The sequence below is a fragment of the Pezoporus flaviventris genome, unplaced genomic scaffold (assembly GCF_033815535.1).
Source record: "Pezoporus flaviventris isolate CSIRO_AGI_PZ_B2104156 unplaced genomic scaffold, CSIRO_AGI_Pfla_v1 ptg000383l, whole genome shotgun sequence".
In the NCBI taxonomy this organism is placed as follows: Eukaryota; Metazoa; Chordata; class Aves; order Psittaciformes; family Psittacidae; genus Pezoporus; species Pezoporus flaviventris.
Genome location: NW_026892930.1, coordinates 293,965 through 316,787, shown reverse-complemented (window position 1 = coordinate 316,787; position 22,823 = coordinate 293,965). Strand labels below are relative to the sequence as shown.

At 48.8% G+C, this 22,823-nt stretch overlaps 2 long non-coding RNA genes across 2 annotated transcripts in view; one reads left to right on the top strand and one right to left on the bottom strand.

Moving 5' to 3' along the window:
• The window catches only part of LOC133263625 (uncharacterized), a 341,489-nt gene that overhangs the window by 108,965 nt on the left and 209,701 nt on the right, over nt 1-22,823 (bottom strand). The gene's annotated exons all lie outside the window — the stretch shown is intronic.
• LOC133263626 (uncharacterized) overlaps nt 1-22,823 on the top strand; it is a 267,777-nt gene that overhangs the window by 135,638 nt on the left and 109,316 nt on the right. Inside the window, exon 2 of the long non-coding RNA XR_009741512.1 lies at nt 5,085-5,134. This is a non-coding gene — a long non-coding RNA (uncharacterized LOC133263626). The remainder of the gene's footprint in view (nt 1-5,084; nt 5,135-22,823) is intronic.

Genomic DNA, 22,823 nt, shown 5'->3' with positions numbered 1-22,823 from the left:
CAAAACAGGACAAAACCACCCCAAAACCACCGTGTCCTGCTTCTCCTGTGGATACGGGGTCAGAGCCACAAAACAGACCCAAAACAGCCACAAAACATGACAAAACCCAGGCAAAAAACCAGCCCAAAACACACATAGCAAACTCCAAAACAGGCCAAAGCCACACCAAAATCACCTTGTCTTGCTTCTCCTATGGGATACAGGGTCAGAGCCCCCAAACAGACCCAAAACAGGCCAAAAACACTCAAAACCCACCAAAAGAGACCCAAAACAGTCCAAAACCTCCTTATCCTACTTCTCCAATGGGATGCAGGGTCAGAGCATCAAAACAGAACAAAAACAGGACAAAAACAACCCTAAACACCCCAAAACCCAGCCCAAAACCACCTAGTCCTGCTTCTGCTATGGGATACAGGGTCAGAGCCCCCAAAAAGCCCCCCAAAAGAGAAAAAAGCATTCCAAAACCACTAAAACAGCCCCAAAATACCCCAAAAACACCCTGTCCTCCTTCTCCTATGGGATACAGGGTCAGACCCCAAAACACCCCAAAAACAGGACAAAACCACTCCAAAACCACCTTGTCCTGCTTCTCCTTTGGAATAGAGGGTCAGAGCCCCAAACAGACCCAAAACTGCCTCAAAACAACCCAAAAACCACCCCAAGACCACCTTCTCCTGCTTCTCCTATGGGACACAGGGTCAGAACCCAGAAACAGCCCCAAAACAGGAGAAAAACAACACAAAACACCCCCAAAACCACCCTAAAGCCACGTAGTCCTCCTTCTCCTTTGGGATACAGGGTCAGAGCCCCAAAACATCCCAAAATCAGGACAAAACATCCTCAAAACCACCTTGTCCTGCTTCTCCTATGGGATACAGGGTCAGAGCCCCCAAACAGCTCCAAAACAGCCCCAAAACAAGCAAAAACCAGCCCAAAAGACACAAAGTAAACCCCAAAACAGGCCAAAACCAGCCCAAAATCACCTTGTCCTGCTTCTCCTGTAGGATACAAAGTCAGAGCCCTGAAACACACCCAAAACACACCCAAAACGACCCCAAGGTCACATTTTCCTGTTCTCCACTGGGACACAGGGTCAGAACCCGAAAACAGACCTAAAACAGGACAAAACTCAAAACCATTCCAAACCAACCTTAAACCACCCTAAAACCACCCCAAAATCACCTTCTCCTGCCAGATACAGGGTCAGCGCCCCAAAACAGACCAAAACCAGGCCAAAAACAACCCAAAACACGCCAAAACCCACCCCCAAACCACCTTGTCCTCTTTCTCGTATGGGATGCAGGGTCAGAGCTCCAAAACAGATCCAAAACAGCCTCAAAACACCCCAAAAACCACCTTGTCCTGCTTCTGCTGTGGGATACAGGGTCAGAGCCCCATAACATCCACCAAAAAGAGAAAAAAATACCCCAAAACCCTAAAACAGCCCCAAAACACCTCAAAACCACCCTGTCCTGCTTCTCCTATGGGATACAAGGTCAGACCCAAACCACCCCAAAACCATCTCCAAAACCCCCAAACAAACCCAAAGCCAACTTGTCCTGCTTCTCCTATGGAACACAGGGTCAGAGCCCCAAAACAGGCCAAAACCAGGCCAAACCACCCCAAAACCAACTTGTCCTGCTTCTCCTATGGGACACAGGGTCAGCACAGGGTCAGAGCCTCAAAACAGACCCAAAACAGGCCAAAAAAAGCCCCAAACACCCCAAAAACCAGGACAAAACCACCTTGTCCTCCTTCTGCTATGGGATACAGTGTCAGGGCCCCAAAAAAGACCTAAAACAGAACAAAACCACCCCAAAACAACCCCAAAACCACCTTGTCCTGCTTCTCCTATGGGATACAGGGTCAGAGCACCAAAAAAGACACAAAACATGACAAAAATAGGAGAAAACCACCCCAAAACCACATTGTCCTGCTCCTCCTGTGTGATACAGGGTCAGAGCATCAAAACAGACTCAAAACAGGCCAAAAACTGGAAAAAAACAGGCCAAAACACCCAAAGCAAGCCCCCAAACAGGCCAAAAGCACGCCAAAACCACCTTGTCCTGCTTCTTCTGTGGGGTACAAAGTCAGAGCCCCAAAAGTGACTCAATACAGGACAAAAACAACCCAAAACACGCCAAAAAACACGCCAGAACCACCTTGTCCTGCTTCTGCTGTGGGATACAAAGTCAGAGCCCTAAAACTGACTCAAAACAGGACAAAGACGACCCAAAACATGCCAAAAACCACCCCAAAACCACCTTCTTTTGCTTCTCCTGTGGGACACAGGGTCAGAGCCCCAAAACAGACCCAAAACAGGAAAAAAAACAACCCAAAACACCCCCTAAACAGCCCAAAACCACCCTGTCCTGCTTCTCCTATCACATACAGGGTCAGAGCCTCAAAACAGACCCAAAACACGCCAAAAAACAGCCCACAACAGCCCCAAAACCAGGACAAATCACCTTGTCCTCCTTCTGCTATGGAACACAGGGTCAGAGCCCCAAAACAGGCCAAAACCAGGCCAAACCACCCCAAAACCACCTTGTCCTGCTTCTCCTATGGGATACAAGGTCAGAGCCCCCAAAACAACCCAAAATAGAAAAAAAAAGAGGCCAAAACCAAGCAAAAACCCCCAAAACAAACCCCCAAAACAGGCCAAAAGCACCCCAAAATCACCTTGTCCTGCTTCTTCTATGGAACACAGGTCAGAGCCCCAAAACAGGACAAAACCAACCTAAAACTAGCCCAAACCACCTTGTCCTACTTCTGCTGTGGGTTACAGGGTCAGAGCCCGAAAACAGACCCAAAACAGGTCAAAAACACTCCAAAACCCCTCCAAACACCCCAAAACCACCCCAAACCCACCTTGTCCTGCTTGTCCTATGGGATACAGGGTCAGAGCCCTAAAAAAGACCCAAAACAGACCAAAAACAAGCCAAAACACCCCAAAAACGACCCCAAGGTCACATTTTCCTGCTTCTCCTATGGGACACAGGGTCAGAACCCCAAAAAAGCCCTAAAAGAGGACAAAAAAAACCCCAAACCTTCAAAATCACAACGAAACCACGCTAAAATCACCCCAAAATCACCTCTCTTGCAGGATACAGGGTCAGAGCCACAAACCAGACCCAAAACAAACCAAAACCGACCCAAAACACCCCAAAAGCCACCCTAAGGGCAACTTGTCTTGATTCTCCTATGGAACACAGGGTCAGAACCCCAAAACAGCATTAAAACAGGACAAAAGCAACCCAAAATGATTCAAAACCACCCCCAAACCACGCTAAAACCACACCAAAATCACCTTCTCCCTGCTTCTCCTGTAGGATACTGTGTCAGAGACCCAAAACAGACCAAAACTGGAAAAAACAAGCCAAACACGCCCAAAACCAACCGAAAACCACCTTGTCCTGATTCTCCTATGGGATACATGGTCAGATCCCCAAAAGAGACCCAAAACAGACCAAAAATAACCCAAACACCCCAAAACACCCCAAAACCACCTTGTTTCGCTTCTCCTATGGTATACAGGGTAAGAGCCCCCAAACAGCTCCAAAACAGGCCAAAACCAGTCAAAAACCACCAAAACAGCGCAAAACCACCCCAAAACCACCCTGTCCTGCTTCTCCTATGGCATATAGTGTCAGACCCCCAAAACCACCCCAAAACCCACCTTGTCTCGCTTCTCCTATGGATACAGGGTCAAAGCCTCAAACAGCCACAAAACAGACTAAAACCAGTCAAAACCCACCAAAACAACCCCAAGACACACCAAAACCACCTTGTCCTGCTTCTTCTATGAGATACAGGATCAGAGCTCCAAAAGAGACCCAAAACAGTCTCAAAACACCCCAAAAACCACCCCAAGGCTACCTTGTTCTGCTTCTCCTATTGGACGTCAGAACCCCAAAACAGCCCTAAAAGAGGACAAAACCAACCCAAAAACCATTCAAAACCACCCCGAAACCACCCTAAAACCACCCCAAAATCACCTTCTCCTGCTTCTCCTGTGGGATGCAGCATCAGAGCCCAAAACCAGACCCAAAACAGGCCAAACCAACCCAAAACACCCCAAAACCCAGCCCGAAACCACCTTGTCCTGCTTCTGCTATGGGATACAGTGTCAGAGCCCCCAGACAGCCCCAAAACAGGACAAAATCAGTCAAAAACCCCCAAAACAGCCCCCAAACCAGCCTCAAACCCACCTTGTCCTGCTTCTCGTATTGGACACAGGGTCAGAGCAACAAAACAGAACCAAAAAAGGACAAAAACATCTCAAAACCACCTTCTCTTGCTTCTCATGAAGAATACAGGGTCAGAGCCCCAAAACAGCCCCAGAAACGGCCAAAAAAACCAAAACACCCCAAAACCCAGCCCAAAACCACCTTGTCCTGCTTCTGCTATTGATACAGGGCCAGAGCTCCAAAACAGACCCAAAACAGCCCCAAAACAGGCCAAAACCAGACAAAAAACAGACCAAACCACACAAAGCAAACTCCAAAACAGGCCAAAACCACCCCAAAATCACCTTCTCCTGCTTCTCCTGAGGGATACAAAGAGCCCTGAAGAAGACATAGAACAAAAACAACCCCAAAAACCTCCAAACTACCCTAAGGTCACATTTTCCTCCTCCTCCTATGGGGACACAGGGTCAGAACTCCAAAACAGCCCTAAAACAGGACAAAAAAACCCAAAACCATTCAAAACCTCCCCTAAACCACCCTAAAACCACCCCAAAATCAACTTTTCCTGCAGGATACAGGGTCAGAGCCCCCAAACAGCCCCAAAACCGGACAAAAACAACCCAAACCCCCCAAAACACCCCAAAACCACCTTGTTTTCCTTCTCCTATAGCATACAGGGTCAGAACTCCCAAACAGCCTTAAAACAGGGCAAAACCAACCCAGCCCAAAATCACCTTGTCCTGCTTCTCCTGTGGGATACAGGGTCAGAGCCCCAAATGGGACACAAAGCTGCCCCAAACCACCTTGTCCTGTTTCTCCTATGGGTGGCTCCCAGTGAGAACCCAAAAACAGCCCCAAATCACCCCAACCCCCCCAAAATGGAACCTTCTGGAGGTCGCTGTGGAGCTGCTTTAGCCTGGCCTCGAGCTGCGACACCTTCTGGGGTAGGTCCAAGGATGGGGGGGGGGGGGGGGCACTGGGGTGTCCCCAATATGGGGGGAGGATCCCAGACCTGTATGTGGGGGTCCCAGCCCCACATACAAGGGGACATGGGGGGGGGTCTCCATATGGGGGGGGGGTCCCTGTACCTGATGGGGGGGTGCCCACCTGCAGCCTCTCCGGAGGGGGGTTGCAGGGCTCAGCACCGGCTCCATGAGGGAGAGCAGGGACACGGCCCTTTGCACTGGGGGGTGGCATGTCAGCACCCCAAAACCAGCCCAAAACAACCAAAATACCACAAAACCAGCCCAAAACAACCAAAATACCCCCAAACCAGCCCAAACCAGCCCAAATCATCCCAAAAACAGCGGCAAAACACCCCAAAACATCCGAAAACCAGCCCAAAACACCCCAAAACACTCTGAAACACCCCTACAACACCCCAAAACACTCTGAAACACCCTCAAACCAGCCTAAAATATTCGCAAAACAGCCCGAAACACCCCAAAACATCCTGAAACACCCACAAAGCAGTCTCAAACACCCCAAACCACCCCAAACAGCCCTGAAACAGCTCAAAGCACCCCAAAACCAGCCCAAAACCCCCTCCACAACAGTTTAACACCCCAAAAACATCCTGAAACAACCCCAAAACTCCATGGTACCCCAATCAACCACGGGCATCTCCATCCCTCCCTACACTGCTGGCACCCCTAAATGACCCCAAACCCCATCTTTCTTGAGCCCCATAAGGAAGGGTGCCCACACCCAGCATGTTGGGGTGCAGGGATGCTGCTTTGGGTGACAGCCCCAGCTCATGGCCCTGCAGCAGGCTCTCCCACAGCCTCAGTCTAGAACCCAGGTGGGTCACCATGGCAACGGGTCAAAACGGGGCCCTTTGTGACCTCATTTGTGTCACCCTACTTGAGTGCTTTGCTCAGGGGAGCAGAGAGTGACAGGAAAGAGCAGGAGGAAGGAGCCACTGGGTTGCTTCTGAGCTCAAGCCCTGTTGGTTTGGTCCAAGCTTTCCCCTTCGCTATCCCGTTTGGAGGTGTTTGGGGTTGTTTCAGGGTGTTTTGGGGGTGTTAAACTGTTGTGCTGAGCCCCAACACCCCCCCCCCCCCCCGCAGAGGCCGCGGGGGGGCACCGCCCCCCCATCGGGTCCAGGGACCCCCCCCATGTCCCCCTTGTATGTGGGGCTGGGATCCCCACACCAATATGGGGACACCCCAGTGCCCCTCCCCATTGCCCTTTAACCCCCCCCCCCAGCCTTGGACCTATCTCAGAAGGTGTCGCAGCTCGAGGCCAGGCTAAAGCGGCTCCACAGCGACCTCCAGAAGGTTCCATTTTGGGGGGGTTGGGGTGATTTGGGGCTGTTTTGGGATCTCACTGGGTGGCACCTATAGGAGAAACAGGACAAGGTGGTTTGGGGTGGTTTTGAGGTGGTTTGGGGGTGTTTTTTGAAGTGTTATGGGGCTGTTTTGGGGCTCTGACCCTGCATCCCGTAGGAGAAGCAGGACAAGGTGGTTTTGGGCTGCTTTTTGAGGGGTTTTGGGTCTGCTTTGGGGCTGTGAGCCGGTATCCCCTAGGCGAAGCAGGACAAGGTGGTTTTGGGACTGTTTTGGGGGTGGCTTTGGGGTGTTTTTGTCATATTTTAGGTCTATTTTGAGGCTCTGACCCTGTATCCCATAGGAGAAGCAGAAGGTGTTTTTGAGGTGTTTTGGGCCTTTCGGGGGGTTTTGGAGTATTTTTGTCCTCTTTTGGGGCTGGTTTGAGGCTCTGACCCTGTATCCCATAGCAGAAGCATAAGAAGGTGGTTTTGAGGTGTTTTGGGCCTTTTGGGGGATTTTGGAGGAGAAGCAGGAGGTGATTTTGGGGTGGTTTTGGGGTTTGCTTTAGGTGTTTTGGCCTGTTTTTTGCCTGTTTTTCTCCTGTTTTGGAGGTGTTTTGGGGCTCTGACCCTGTATCTCATAGGAGACGCAGGACAAGGTGGTTTTGGGGTGTTTGGGGTTGTTTTTGACGTCCTTTGGGTCTTTTTTTAGGCCCTGCCGCTGTATCCCCTAAGAGAAGCAGAAGGAGGTTTTGAGGTGTTTTGGGGATGTTTTCGGGGTTTTGTCCTATTTTTGTCATGGTTTTTGTCTTTTTTGGGGCTCTGAACCCGTATCCCATAGGAGAAGCAGGACAAGGTGGTTTTGGGGTGGTTTTGGGGTGTTTTGGGGGTTGTTCTGGGTGTTTTGGCTTGGATTTCGCCTCGTTTTGTCCTTTTTTTGTCCTGTTTATGGCTGTTTGGGGGCTGTGAATGTGTACCCTGGAGTAGAAGCAGGAAAAGTTGGTTTTTGGGTGGTTTTGTCCTATTTTTGTTATCTTTTGTGTCTTTTTTGGGACTCGGACCCTGTATCCCGTAGGAGAAGCAGGACAAGGTGGTTTTGGGGTGGTTTTGGGGCTTTTTTGTTCTAAGTCTTTTTTGGGGCCCTGACACTGTATCCCATAGCAGAAGGAGGACAAGGAGGTTTTGTCCTGGTTTTGGGGGTGTTTTTGGGTGGTTTTGGCCTGTGTTGGGTCTGTTTTGAGGCTCTGACCCTGTGTCCTATAGAAGAAGCAGGACAAGGTGGTTTTGGGTTAGTTTGGGGGTTTTGGAGCTGGTTTTGGGGTTTTTGGAGTGTTTTTGTCCTGTTTTGGGTCTTTTTCAGGCCTCTGACCCTGTATCCCACAGGAGAAGCAGGACAAGGAGGTTTTGGGATGGTTTTGTCCTATTTTTGTCATATTTTGTGTCTTTTTTGAGGCTCTTACCCTGTGTCCTATAGAAGAAGCAGGACAAGGTGGTTTTGGGGTGGTTTGGAGGTTTTGGAGCTGGTTTTGTGGTTTTTGGAGTGTTTTTGTCCTGTTTTGGGTCTGTTTCAGGGCTCTGACCCTGTATCCCACAGGAGAAGCAGGACAAGGTGGCCTTGTGGTGGTTTTGTCCTGTTTTGGTTTTTCTGGGGGTCTGTTTTGGGGCTCTAACCCTGTATGCCATAGGTGAAGCAGGACAAGGTGGTTTTGGGTTGGTTTGGGGGTTTTGGAGCTGTTTTTGGGGTGATTTGGGTTGTACTTGGCCTGCTTTGGGTCTGTTTCAGGCCTCTGACCATGTATCCTACAGGAGAAGCAGGACAAGGTGGTTTTGGGGTGGTTTTGGGGCTTTTTTGTTCTATTTTAGGTCTGTTTTGCGGCCCTGACACTGTATCTCATAGCAGAAGGAGGACAAGGCGGTTTTGTCCTAGTTTTTGGGGTGTTTTGGGGTGTTTTTGTCCTGTTTTGTGTCTGTTTTGAGGCTCTGACCCTGTGTCCTATAGAAGAAGCAGGACAAGGTGGTTTTGGTTTGGTTTGGGGGTTTTGGAGCTGGTTTTGGGGTAATTTGGGTTGTACTTGGCCTGTTTTGCGTCTGTTTCAGGCCTCTGACCATGTATCCCACAGGAGAAGCAGGACAAGGTGGCCTTGGGGTGGTTTTGTCCTGCTTTGGAGGTTTTTTGGGTCCGTTTTGGGACTCTGACTCAGTATGCCGTAGGAGAAGCAGGACAAGGTGGCCTTGGGGTGGTTTTGTCCTATTTTTGTCATGTTTTGTGTCTTTTTTGAGGCTCTGACCCTGTGTTCCATAGGAGAAGCAGGACACGGTGGTTTTGGGGTGGTTTTGGGGCTTTTTTGTTCTATTTTAGGTCTGTTTTGGGGCCCTGACACTGTATCTCATAGCAGAAGGAGGACAAGGAGGTTTTGTCCTGCTTTTTGGGGTGTTTTGGGGTGTTTTTGGCCTGTTTTGGGTCTGTTTTGAGGCTCTGGCCTTGTGTCCTATAGAAGAAGCAGGACAAGGTGTTTTTTGGGTTGGTTTGGGGGTTTTGGAGCTGGTTTTGGGGGTTTTGGAGTGGTTTTGTCCTGTTTTGGGTCTGTTTCAGGGCTCTGACCCTGTATCCCACAGGAGAAGCAGGACAAGGTGGTTTTGGGGTGGTTTTGTCCTATTTTTGTCATGTTTTGTGTCTTTTTTGAGGCTCTGACCCTGTGTTCAATAGGAGGAGCAGGACAAGGTGGTTTTGGGTTGGTTTGGGGGTTTTGGAGCTGGTTTTGGGGTGATTTGGGTTGTACTTGGCCTGTTTTGGGTCTGTTTCAGGCCTCTGACCATGTGTCCCACAGGAGAAGCAGGACAAGGTGGCCTTGGGGTGGTTTTCTCCTGCTTTGGGGGTTCTTTGGGTGCGTTTTGGGACTCTGACTCAGTATGCCATAGGAGAAGCAGGACAAGGTAGTTTTGGGGTGGTTTTGTCCTATTTTTGTCATGTTTTGTGTCTTTTTTGAGGCTCTGACCCTGTGTTCCATAGGAGAAGCAGGACAAGGTAGTTTTGGGGTGGTTTTGTCCTATTTTTGTCATGTTTTGTGTCTTTTTTTGGGGCTCTGACCCTGTGTTCCATAGGAGAAGCCGGACACAGTGGTTTTGGGGGGGTTTTGTCCTATTTTTGTCAAGTTTTTTGTCTGTTTTGAGGCTCTGACCCTGCCTCTCATAGGAGAAGCAGGACAAGGTGGTTTTGGGGTGGTTTTGGGGCTTTTTTGTTCTGTTTTAGGTCTGTTTTGGGGCCCTGACACTGTATCTCATAGCAGAAGGAGGACAAGGAGGTTTTGTCCTGCTTTTTGGGGTGTTTTGGGGTGTTTTTGGCCTGTTTTGGGTCAGTTTTGAGGCTCTGACCCTGTGTCCTATAGAAGAAGCAGGACAAGGTGTTTTGGGGTTGGTTTGGGGGTTTTGGAGCTGGTTTTGGGGTTTTTGGAGTGGTTTTGTCCTGTTTTGGGTCTGTTTCAGGGCTCTGACCCTGTATCCCACAGGAGAAGCAGGACAAGGTGGTTTTGGGGTGGTTTTGGGGCGTTTTTGTTCTGTTTTAGGTCTGTTTTGGGGCCCTGACACTGTGTCTCATAGCAGAAGGAGGACAAGGTGGTTTTGTCCTGCTTTTTGGAGTGTTTTTGTCCTGTTTTGGGTCTGTTTCAGGACTCTGACCCTTTATCCCACAGGAGAAGCAGGACAAGGTGGTTTTGGGTTGGTTTGGGGGTTTTGGAGCTGGTTTTGGGGTGATTTGGGTTGTACTTGGCCTGTTTTGGGTCTGTTTCAGGCCTCTGACCATGTATTCCACAGGAGATGCAGGACAAGGTGTCCTTGGGGTGCTTTTGTCCTCCTTTGGGGTTTTTTTGGGTTTGTTTTGGGACTCTGACTCAGTATGCCATAGGAGAAGCAGGACAAGGAGGTTTTGGGGTGGTTTTGTCCTATTTTTGTCATGTTTTGTGTCTTTTTTGAGGCTCTGACCCTGTGTTCCATAGGAGAAGCAGGCGAAGATGGTTTTGGGGCATTTTTGTTCTGTTTTAGGTCTGTTTTGGGGCCCTGACACTGTATCTCATAGCATAAGGAGGACAAGGAGGTTTTGTCCTGCTTTTTGGGGTGTTTTAGGGTGTTTTTGGCCTGTTTTGGGTCTGTTTTGAGGCTCTGACCCTGTGTCCTATAGAAGAAGCAGGAGAAGGTGGTTTTGGGGTGGTTTGGGGGTTTTGGAGCTGGTTTTGGGGTTTTTGGAGTGTTTTTGTCCTGTTTTGGGTCTGTTTCAGGGCTCTGACCCTGTATCCCACAGGAGAAGCAGGACAAGGTGGTTTTGGGGTGGTTTTGGGGCTTTTTTGTTCTGTTTTAGGTCTGTTTTGGGGCCCTGACACTGTATCTCATAGCAGAAGGAGGACAAGGTGGTTTTGTCCTGCTTTTTGGGGTGTTTTTGGCCTGTTTTGTGTCTGTTTTGAGGCTCTGACCCTGTGTCCTATAGAAGATACAGGAAGAGGTTGTTTTGGGGTGGTTTTGGGGGTTTGGAGCTGGTTGCTTAGTTTTTGGAGTGTTTTTGTCCTGTTTTGGGTCTGTTTCAGGGCTCTGACCCTGTATCCCACAGGAGAAGCAGGACAAGGTGGTTTTGGGGCTTTTTTGTTCTGTTTTAGGTCTGTTTCAGGCCCTGACACTGTATCTCATAGCAGAAGGAGGACAAGGTGGTTTTGTCCTGCTTTTTGGGGTGTTTTTGGCCTGTTTTGTGTCTGTTTTGAGGCTCTGACCCTGTGTCCTATAGAAGATGCAGGAAGAGGTTGTTTTGGGGTGGTTTTGGGGGTTTGGAGCTGGTTGCTTAGTTTTTGGAGTGTTTTTGTCCTGTTTTGGGTCTGTTTCAGGGCTCTGACCCTGTATCCCACAGGAGAAGCAGGACAAGGTGGTTTTGGGGCTTTTTTGTTCTGTTTTAGGTCTGTTTCAGGCCCTGACACTGTATCTCATAGCAGAAGGAGGACAAGGTGGTTTTGTCCTGCTTTTTGGGGTGTTTTTGGCCTGTTTTGGGTCTGTTTTGAGGCTCTGACCCTGTGTCCTATAGAAGAAGCAGGAGAAGGTGGTTTTGGGGGTTTGGAGCTGGTTTTTGAGTTTTTGGAGTGTTTTTGTCCTGTTTTGGGTCTGTTTCAGGGCTCTGACCCTGTATCCCACAGGAGAAGCAGGACAAGGTGGTTTTGGGGCCTTTTTGTTCTGTTTTAGGTCTGTTTTGGGGCCCTGACACTGTATCTCATAGCAGAAGGAGGACAAGGTGGTTTTGTCCTGCTTTTTGGGGTGTTTTTGGCCTGTTTTGGGTCTGTTTTGAGGCTCTGACCCTGTGTCCTATAGAAGAAGCAGGACAAGGTGGTTTTGGGGTGGTTTTGGGGCTTTTTTGTTCTGTTTTAGGTCTGTTTTGGGGCCCTGACACTGTATCTCATAGCAGAAGGAGGACAAGGTGGTTTTGTCCTGCTTTTTGGGGTGTTTTTGGGTGTTTTTGGCCTGTTTTGGGTCTGTTTTGAGGCTCTGACCCTGTGTCCTATAGAAGAAGCAGGACAAGGTGGTTTTGGGGTGGTTTGGGGGTTTTTTATCTGTTTTTTGGTTTGATTTGGGTTGTACTTGGCCTGTTTTGGGTCTGTTTCAGGCCTCTGACCATGTATTCCACGGGAGATGCAGGACAAGGTGGCCTTGGGGTGGTTTTGTCCTGCTTTAAGGGTTCTTTTGGTCTGTTTTGGGACTCTGAGTCAGTATGCCATAGCAGTAGCAGGACAAGGTAGTTTTGGGGTGGTTTTGTCCTATTTTTGTCATGTTTTGTGTCTTTTTTGAGGCTCTGACCCTGTGTTCCATAGGAGAAGGAGGACAAGGTGGTTTTGGGGTGGTTTTGGGGCTTTTTTGTTCTGTTTTAGGTCTGTTTTGGGGCCCTGACACTGTATCTCATAGCAGAAGGAGGACAAGGAGGTTTTGTCCTGCTTTTTGGGGTGTTTTGGGGTGTTTTTGGCCTGTTTTGGGTCTGTTTTGAGGCTCTGACCCTGTGTCCTATAGAAGAAGCAGGACAAGGTGGTTTTGGGTTGGTTTGGGGGTTTTGGAGCTGGTTTTGGGGTGACTTGGGTTTTACTTGGCCTGTTTTGGGTCTGTTTCAGGCCTCTGACCATGTATCCCACAGGAGAAGCAGGACAAGTTGTCCTTGGGGTGGTTTTGTCCTGCTTTGGGTTTTTTTTTGGGTCTGTTTTGGGACTCTGACTCAGTATGCAATGGGAGAAGCAGGACAAGGTAGTTTTGGGGATTGTTTTGTCCTATTTTTGTCATGTTTTGTGTCTTTTTTGAGGCTCTGACCCTGTGTTCCATAGGAGAAGCAGGACAAGGTGTTTTTGGGGTGGTTTTGCGGCTTTTTTGTTCTGTTTTAGGTCTGTTTTGGGGCCCTGACACTGTATCTCATAGCAGAAGGAGGACAAGATTTTTTTGTCCTGTTTTTTGGGGTGTTTTGGGGTGTTTTTGGCCTGTTTTGAGTCTGTTTTGAGGCTCTGACCCTGTGTCCTATAGAAGAAGCAGGACAAGGTAGGTTTGGGTTGGTTTGGGGGTTTTGGAGCTGGTTTTGGGGTTCTTGGAGTGTTTTTGTCCTGTTTTGGGTCTGTTTCAGGCCTCTGACCCTGTATCCCACAGGAGAAGCAAGACAAGGAGGTTTTGGGGTGGTTTTGTCCTATTTTTGTCATGTTTTGTGTCTTTTTTGGGGCTCTGACCCTGTGTTCCATAGGAGAAGCAGGACAAGGTGGTTTTGGGTTGGTTTGGGGGTTTGGGAGCTGGTTTTGGGGTGATTTGGGTTGTACTTGGCCTGTTTTGGGTCTGTTTCAGGCCTCTGACCATGTATCCCGCAGGAGAAGCAGGACAAGATGGCCTTGGGGTGGTTTTGTCCTGTTTTGTTTTTTTTGGGGGTCTGTTTTGGGGCTCTGACCCTGTATGCCATAGGAGAAGAAGGACAAGGTGTTTTTGGGATGGTTTTGTCCTATTATTGTCATGTTTTTTGTCTTTTTTTGGGCTCTGACCCTGTGTTCCATAGGAGAAGCAGGACAAGGTGGTTTTGGGTTGGTTTGGGGGTTTTGGAGCTGGTTTTGGGGGTTTTGGAGTGTTTTTGTCCTGTTTTGGGTCTGTTTCAGGCCTCTTACCATGTATCCCACAGGAGAAGCAGGACAAGGTGGTTTTGGGGTGGTTTTGGGGCTTTTTTGTTCTGTTTTAGGTCTGTTTTGGGGCCCTGACACTGTATCTCATAGCAGAAGGAGGACAAGGTGGTTTTGTCCTGGTTTTTGGGGTGTTTTGGGGTGTTTTTGGATTGTTTTGGGTCTGTTTTGAGGCTCTGACCCTGTGTCCTATAGAAGAAGCAGGACAAGGTGGTTTTTGGGGTGGTTTGGGGGTTTTGGAGCTGGTTTTGGGGTGATTTGGGTTGTACTTGGCCTGTTTTGGGTCTGTTTCTGGCCTTTGACCATGTGTCCCACAGGAGAAGCAGGACAAGGTGGCCTTGTTGTGGTTTTGTCCTGCTTTCGGGGTTCTTTGGGTCCGTTTTGGGACTCTGACTCAGTATGCCATAGGAGAAGCAGGACAAGGTAGTTTTGGGGTGGTTTTATCCTATTTTTGTCATGTTTTGTTTCTTTTTTGAGGCTCTGACCCTGTGTTCCATAGGAGAAGCAGGACAACGTGGTTTTGGGGTGGTTTGGGGGTTTTGGAGCTGGTTTTGGGGTTTTTGGAGTGTTTCTGTCCTGTTTTGGGTCTGTTTCAGGGCTCTGACCCTGTATCCCACAGGAGAAGCAGGACAAGGTGGTTTTGGGGTGGTTTTGGGGCTTTTTTGTTCTGTTTTAGGTCTGTTTTGGGGCCCTGACACTGTATCTCATAGCAGAAGGAGGACAAGGAGGTTTTTTCTTGCTTTTTGGGGTGTTTTGGGCTGTTTTTGGCCTGTTTTGGGTCTGTTTTGAGGCTCTGACTCTGTGTCCTATAGAAGAAGCAGGACAAGGTGAGTTTGGGGTGGTTTGGGGGTTTTGGAGCTGGTTTTGGGGTTTTTGGAGTGTTTCTGTCATGTTTTGGGTCTGTTTCAGGGCTCTGACCCTGTATCCCACAGGAGAAGCAGGACAAGGAGGTTTTGGGGTGGTTTTGTCCTATTTTCATCATGTTTTGTGTCTTTTTTGGGGCTCTGACCCTGTGTTCCATAGGAGAAGTAGGACAAGGTGGTTTTGGGTTGGTTTGGGGGTTTTGGAGCTGGTTTTGGTGTGATTTGGGTCATACTTGGCTTGTTTTGGGTCAGTTTCAGGGCTCTGACCGTGTATGCCACAGGAGAAGCAGGACAACGTGGTTTTGGGGTGGTTTTCTCCTGTTTTGGTTTTTTTTTCAGTCTGTTTTTGGGGTCTGACCCTGTACCCCATAGGAGAAGCAGAAGAAGTTGGTTTTGAGGTGTTGTGGGCTGTTTTGGGGTGTGTTGGGTTGGTTTTGTCCTGTTTGGGGCTATTTGGAGCCTCTGACCCTGTATCCCATAGCAGAAGCAGGACAGGGTGGTTTTGGGCTGGTTTTGAGGTGGTTTGGGTCTGTTTTTGGCCTGCTTTGTGTCTTTTTTGGTGCTGTGGTATGGAATACCTCCCTGGCTAGCCTGGGTCAGGTGCCCCATCTGCTTCCTCCCTGCTTCCCCTCCTCCCTGGAAGAGCATGAGCCTCACAAAGTCCTTGGTCAGGGTAAACATCACTTAGCAACAACCGAAAACATCGGCTTCACCAACATTGTTCCCAGGCTGGAAGTCAAAACACAGCACTGCATCAGCTACCACGAAGGAGAAACATGACTGCTACTGCTGAACCCAGGACAGCAGCCCTCAACCCTTACTGCTTCGACCAGATCCTCCTTGTTAGTGAGGATGAGATCCAGCAGCGCTCCTCTCCTGGTTGGCTCATCCACCATTTGCAGAAGGAAGTTATCATCCATACACTGGAGGAACCTCCTGGACTGTGGCTGGGTTGCCGAGTGGTCCTTCCAGCAAACATCAGGGAAGTTAAAATCCCCCACGACGACCACGGCCTGTGACTGTGAGGCCACTCTCAGCTGCCTGTAGAAGGCCTCGTCAACTTCCTCACCCTGATCCGGTGGTCTGTAACAGACACCTACAACAGTATCCCCCCTGCCAGCCCGCCCCTTAATTCTCACCCACAGACTCTCAACTCGCTCGTCATCTGTCCCTGGACAGAACTCGGTGCATTGTAGTTCCTCCCGCACATAAAGAGCAACCCCACCACCCCTCCTGGCTGGCTGGCCTGAAAAGGACATAGCCCTCCATGACTATATTCCAGTCATGTGAGCTGTCCCACCACGTCTCTGTAATTGCCACCAGATCATAGTCTCCTGACTTAACAAAGGTTTCCAACTCCTCCTGCTTATTTCCCATGCTGCGCGCATTGGTGTACAGACATTCCAGGCAGCGAGCTGAGCACACCGATTTCACCCGAGGATTATAGGAGGCCTCCCAGTCTTCATCAGTTCTGGAGCGCTGCCCCACTGGGGCAAGCCCAGCTACAACCCCATCCCCCTTCGAATCTAGTTTCAAGCTCTCCAAATGAGCCCTGCTAATTCGTGCCCCAGCATCCTTTTGCCTCTGTGAGACAAACCTTTCCCACACGCCATTGTCCAGACTGGTGCCCTATAAAACCAGCTGTTATCAAAGAATCCAAAGCCCTGCCTGTAGCACCAGTCTCGAAGCCAATTGTTTATGAACTGAATCTTCCCATTCCTTCCCACATAATCAGTGGAAGATGGAAGGAGTGAGAGAAGCAGCCCCTCCAACCTAAGAAGCAGGGGACTTGCTGCAGACAAGAACGCTTCCCTCCCCACTGCCCACTTCTAGACAGCCCTGTCTCCAGCAGCCCACTCCACGCCTGCCAGAACCACCAGTCCCCTCAACCGCCTGCAGGCAGGCAGAACAATGAGACTTCTGGATCAAACACAGACACTAGTAACTAAATAAATGAATAAACAAGAAATCTAAGGTTGTAACAGTGCTGCGGCTGCTCTGCAGCACACTGCAGGGTCCCTGCCACATTGCAGCCTTCAGAGTTGAAACTGAAAAGATGTTTTGAACCAGTCCCCTATAACCTCTCCACTGGTCCCAGCAGCACCATGATGGACACAAAGAGGAGACGAAAGTCACTGCCACTCCTTGCCAAGCCTTCACTTTGCTCCTTCGCACTACGAATGTAATGAATGGCTCTTTATTTTACAGCTGTACTAATGCCAGTGCAAAAAAAACCAATGACTGTGGGCAAACACATCACCAGTCATTGACAAAAGCTCAGAAGGTAGGTGGGGTGGAACTAGGTGAGCTTTAAAGTCCCTTCTAACCCAAAGCACTGCGTGATTCTGTGATTTAGTAACATTCTCCAGGGCATGTTAAGAAACAAGCTGTTTGAATCTCATGTGAGGTTGAGTGGGACCCCAAAGGTTGAAGCCCAAGAGTTTCATGGCTGCACAATAACCTCATCTCTCCACAGAGCACAAACCAGAGGGAACAATACATTGCCTGGAGTGACAAGCATCTATAGTTCCAGTTATCTGGGACAGGTCAGGGGAGAAAACCACATCGCTACCACGACTCAGCCCAGGATAATTGTCACTTCTGAGACTTTATGGGTATTTATTCTTTCACATCTGCACAAAGAAGCATGAAAGTCTAAATAATTACTTTGATATTTCATAAAGCTTGTAATCTGTCAGCTCCTTATGGCTGCTTTTGAAATATTAAAGGAGATATGAATAAACAACCACCCAAAATCAACTGAGCACCTTTTCCTTTCACAAATGGGCTATCGCCCACCCAAGCCTCCTTCATGCCAAAGACATCAAGAAGTTCATACAAACACTTCCAGTTTGAGTCCACCCACCAACTGGGGCCGTGACGAAGGAAACCACAGATTTCTTGTGGATCTGAGCAAAATTTCAGAAATAAAGGAGCCCCAGAAGAAAAAGAAAGAGAAAAACCATCCAACCAACCAAAAAACCAAAACAACACAAACCAAGAGACTCAGAGGTTCAAGGGCAAAACAGCTCCTCGTAAGCACTTGAAAAGGAAGTAGGAGAGTAGACCATTTAGGGACAGAGGTTATTACCTTCCCCACTCATCTTGAATAAAACTCTGGCTCACACTTTCAGGGAGGCTGTTCAGGAAGGTGTTTTCTAATGACCAGTAACACAACATGGTCCAAGCTGTTTCCATCTTCTACTTCCTTTCACTCTGCTGAATTTTTAGGCAGGATTTCATTGCTTTCTATAGCACGGCAGAACTTCCCTCAAAGGCAGCGCTATAAAGTACCTGTCATTTGTTGGGTTTAAAAGCTCGTTTCTTGAGATGTGATTTATCAGCAAGATGCTTCAGCAGTAAAATATTAACCATGGAATCACAGAGTGGTTTGGGTTGAAGGGACCTCAAAACCCATCCAGCTCCAAGCCCCTCCCACAGGCAGAGGCAGCTCCCACCAGGTGCTCCAGCCCCCAGAACATCTCCATGGACTCCTCTGGACTGGGGTTGAACGGATTGAAAGTAGCCCTGAGAGGAAGCACTTGGGGGTGTTGGTCTATGAGAAGCTCCCCATGCCCTGGCTTCAGTGGGCGCTTGAGCCCAGATCCCCTCCCTGTGCTGGGCTGCAACCTCAGAGCATGAGCAGCAGCTCAGGGAGGGGATTCTCCCCCTCTGCTGTGTTCTGGGGAGACCCCCCTGCAGTCCTGATCCAGCTCTGGGGCAACAGCACAAGAGGGACGTGGAGCTGCTGGAGCGAGTCCAGAGGAGGAAATGGAGATGAAGCGAGGGCTGGAGCAGCTCTGCTCTGGAGCCAGGCTGAGAGAGCTGGGCTGGTTCCACCTGCACAAGAGAAGGCTCCTCAAGGGGAGACCTTAGAGCAGCTCCAGTGCCTAAAGGGGCTACAGGAAACCTGGAGAGGGGCCTTGGGTAACGGCCTGCAGGAACACCAAACAGGAGGGAAACCCTCGCCTTCTCGTGGCCCCATCCAGCAAAAAGTTCCAGGGCCTTTTAGGCAATGAAAGGCACACACATTAAGAACACAATAAGCAAGGGCTGGAGCCAAGACTAACAGAACCAGCACTGAGGGAAAACCTTGGCAAGGCTGTCACACAGAAAGCCTGCCTGGCAGCAAGGAACACTGCTACAACATTCCCAGGGGAGCTCTTAAAGTTCATGGATTACACCAATGAAGAGCTCAAGTTCACACCCACGGAGCTCTGGAAGCAGTACTGCAGGGGCAAGAGGACAGCTAGAAAAGCTGACAACTTGGCCCTTACTTCAGGCTCATCTGTCACTGACACCACAGGCAAGAACCTGTTCAGAAAACTGGATTAGACCTCAGGCTGCCCACAGGAACAGCACTTGGCTCCTTGCAAAACAGCCTTCTGCAGGACTAAAACATACAGGAGAAACCGGGACAGGGAGCAGACCTCCACGCAGCTACTCCTGAACACAACGCAAGAGGAGAACCCTGCTAGTGCACGTGGGCATCTTCCTGCTCCAGCTACAAAGTCTGCCTGCCACAACCCAGCTGAAGAGATGCTGACAGCGCTGCACTTTGCTCAGCCCGCAGATGAAAGGCCCTGCCAGTCTTACACAGCACGGGATACTCTCACTGCTCTCAGACACACGGAGAATGGCTTGGAGCATTTGCAAGTGAGCACAAAGACAAACACTGGAACCTTGGTTTGAGTCATCCGTGAACCAGCAAACACCCCAACAGCAAGAAAACCTCCTTAGAAGTAGCTGCTAGTGTCAACAGAAACACAAGCCCCAGACCCCCTCCAGTTAAGCACAAAAGCCTGAAGCAAAAAGCAGACAACGGTTGAAGCGTGACAGCTGAGAGATGGCGACCTTGGCAATCCCTTACCCCTCAGCACTGCCAGAGGAAGCGTCCTGATCAAGAGCAAATCTCATGGCATGTATTTTCAGCAAGTGTCCCTGAAATGGGGAAGGCCCCTGAGAAGCTCTCTCGGAAGCGAGGCTTTTACTCCTGGAACAGAAACCTCTGTCACTATGCCATAACCAGCTGGAAGGAAGTCTCCATCCACACATCCATCCCCACGCAGCAGAGTAACAGAAGGTCCCTCACGTTATGCTCAGGCAGCAGGTACTAGCTGCCAGCCAAAGGAAGGATGCTATTCAAGCAGACCTGAAGCTCAGCCTCCACAGGGGGAATCCTGCACTTTCTTTCCTGTGAAAAGTCAGTGCTGACAGTTTTGGACATACACAACAGCATTTGAAAACCCAAACTCATGCAGACACATAATAAGGGAAGACTTGGGCTGCTATCCAACCACCTCACTCTGCCAGGGTGCTGCACATCTGGGAAATACAAGTGGCTAAATGATCCTACCAACATCCCATTTTCCTGTAGTTCAACATCAGCCAGAATCCTCATGGATAAAACAATTCCCACATCGCAACTCTAAAAATACATCTGCAGGGCTCCATGGCTTGAAGGTTGCTTCCCCTAGCTAGAACATCCCTGCTGGGCTGGAGGGAAAGCTTTACAGCAGCTCATTAAACCACAACTCCATCTGCTGCACAGTTCTGCCAAGGTTGGTTTGATTTGGGGAACTTCCTTCCACACACCATACAGATTGATTCCCAAAGGAAACAAAAGAGAACTAACAATGTGCCTGTCTCCGCCCAAAAGGCACTCCCTTACAGTTGAACATTGGGCCATACAGTCACACTTTTACTGCTTTCTTCCCTGCTAGGGTAATCACAACTAAAATCCAGGTAAATGTGATTTAAGCAGCGACCCAAAGCCCCACTTGCCAAAAGCACAGGCCAGAAAGGATGGAGGAATTCCGCACTTCACCCTCTGAAGGGGGACACAGCCCAGTTCCATGCACACAACCACACCAACTGCTTTGCCAGCAAAGCCTTGTGCTTCACACTTAGGCTTCTCCTGCATGTTTGTTCACAGCAGATGAGACATAAGAGTTCTCTTCCTTTAAAACCTACCAACCCATCCTTGTTTGGCCACTGCTGATGGCTCACAGGGACCAGCCCAACTGAGCTGGGGCACACTGAGCCCTACACAGGGAGCACAGATCTGTTAGAGAGGGTGAAGTTTTTACAATAGAATAATTATATAAAATAGTAGAAATGATTATGTTTGAGAAATTTATAAATCAGTAGTGAGGTTTTGTATATTAAAAATGTTGTAACTTTGCAATTTTGTATCACGGTTGTTCTGTAATCAGTGTTGCAATGATATGTGTATGGGTGGATTTAGAAAGGTATGTACTGGAGACTATACCCAAATGGAACCTATGCATAAGGTAGCCAGAAGAGCATACCAGAAGCTGATAAGAAAATGCTAGCGTCCACACAAGGATTGGGATATATCCAAGTAAGGAAAAGGTCCTGAGGAAGACTTCTACTTCATCTGAGGAAGACTCCTTACTTCATCAGGACGACCACCAGAGGGGGCGACGCAGGCGCAGAAGAGGCTGATGTCGTAATAAACTGATGTAGCAATCTTTGATGCATATGTATTAGCCAATGATGTAATCTGTGTTGAATATGTATTAGTTACGAAATTTTTAGTGTATAAATTACGAACGTGATGTGACGGGAATCGGAACCAGATTTGGGTGCGTACCCCTGGTTCCCGGCGCCTCAATAAAGCACCTCATATAACCATCCCGGTGGTTATGTGTTTGTCTCGACGCTAACATTTTGGCACCCCAGGTGGGACCTCGCGGGCATTGCTGAGGCGGATCGCGCTTCGATCCTGCTCCAGCCGGCACCGAGAGTTCTCGGGGAGCCATCGACCGCGACCGACCTCCGCTGCTCACGACGGACCTCTGATACGGTAAGAAAGGTGCTTTTGATCTAGGTTACGGTACCGACTTTTGGTAAATGTATGGTATTGACCTTTGGTAAAGGTCTGGTAAAAAGCCTGCCTGTTACACGCAGCAAAAAGCTGTGTGTGTGGCTGGGCTAGTAGTAAAGCCTGCCTGTTAGACGTGGCGAAAGCTGCGCTTGGTTGGGGCTAGAGAGCTCTCGGGGTAAAAGCCTAGGCATCGTCCGTTAGACAGTAGCGAAAGCTCTGCAGGTTCGGCAAACGTGGTTCGGTATTGGTATTTATGCTGCAGGAACAGCATCGGTGTAGATCAAGTGTTGTAACTTAGTGTTATACAGGAAACAAGTTTTCCTTAGGATTTGTGGTACAAAAGGAAACTCCTTTGTACTCACAAGATGTCGCCGATTCCCAAGTCCTCTCCACTAGGCTGTTTGCTAAGCCATTGGAAGGAAGGGGGATTTGGACAAAGTATGCGGAAAAACAAATTGATTGAATATTGTAACGTTTGGTGGACACAGTATCAACTAGGGGATCAGGAAAAGTGGCCTGAAAATGGGACTCTGGAATATAATACTATTTTGCAGCTAATGTTGTTTTGTAGAAGGGAAGAAAAATGGGATGAAGTGCCGTATGTAGACCTTTTATTTACTTTGAGGAATAATAAGGAATGGCAGAAGTCTTGTGGGATTTTAGCTGTTAAAGCAAATGCAAATGAACAATGTAAAGGATGTGTTATTGAGAAGAAGTGTGTTGGATGTTTTGCTGTAGAAAATAGTTTGCAGCACCAGAAAGATGATGAAAATCTTGATTTGGCAGCGGCTCCGCTTTCACCGCTAGTAGCAAAGGAAGAAAGGGGGGAGGAGAATGATAGTGATAATGGTCTTGAGAGTGAGAGTGATTGTGATTGCAGAGAGACAGAGATTCCAGCTACTCCAGTTTCACACCAAACTCGTCAGAGGGGAGAAGGGAAAAAGAAAGTACAGACTCGGGCGTCCCAGGCACCTAGTGCAGTGCTTGCGCCTTTAAGACAGGGAGTTGGAACAGAAGGACCTGTGTATGTTAAAGTGCCCTTTTCTCCTGGGGATTTGGTTATCTGGAAACAATCAGCAGGGAACATACAGAGAGAATCCTGATAGGGTAGCCCGTGTAATGAAAATGATCATTAAAACCCAGAATCCAGACTGGGATGATATTCAGATGCTTTTAGACACCCTTATGGATTCAACAGAAAAGGAAATGGTGTTGCGGGCTGCAAGAGAAAGGGTCCGGGAGGATATATGACAGGGATTGGTTGAAGGAAATGTAGATCAAAATTTTCCTACAGAGGATCCAATGTGGGATTATAACACGGCAAGGGGAATGAGGAATTTGCGCAGATATCAAGATTGGGTGATTGTTGGAGTGCAGAATGCTATGCCTAAAACAATAAATTGGTCAAAACTATATAATGTAAGGCAGGAAAAGACAGAATCACCATCTGCTTTCCTGGAAAGACTTAAAGAGACAGCAAAGAAATATACA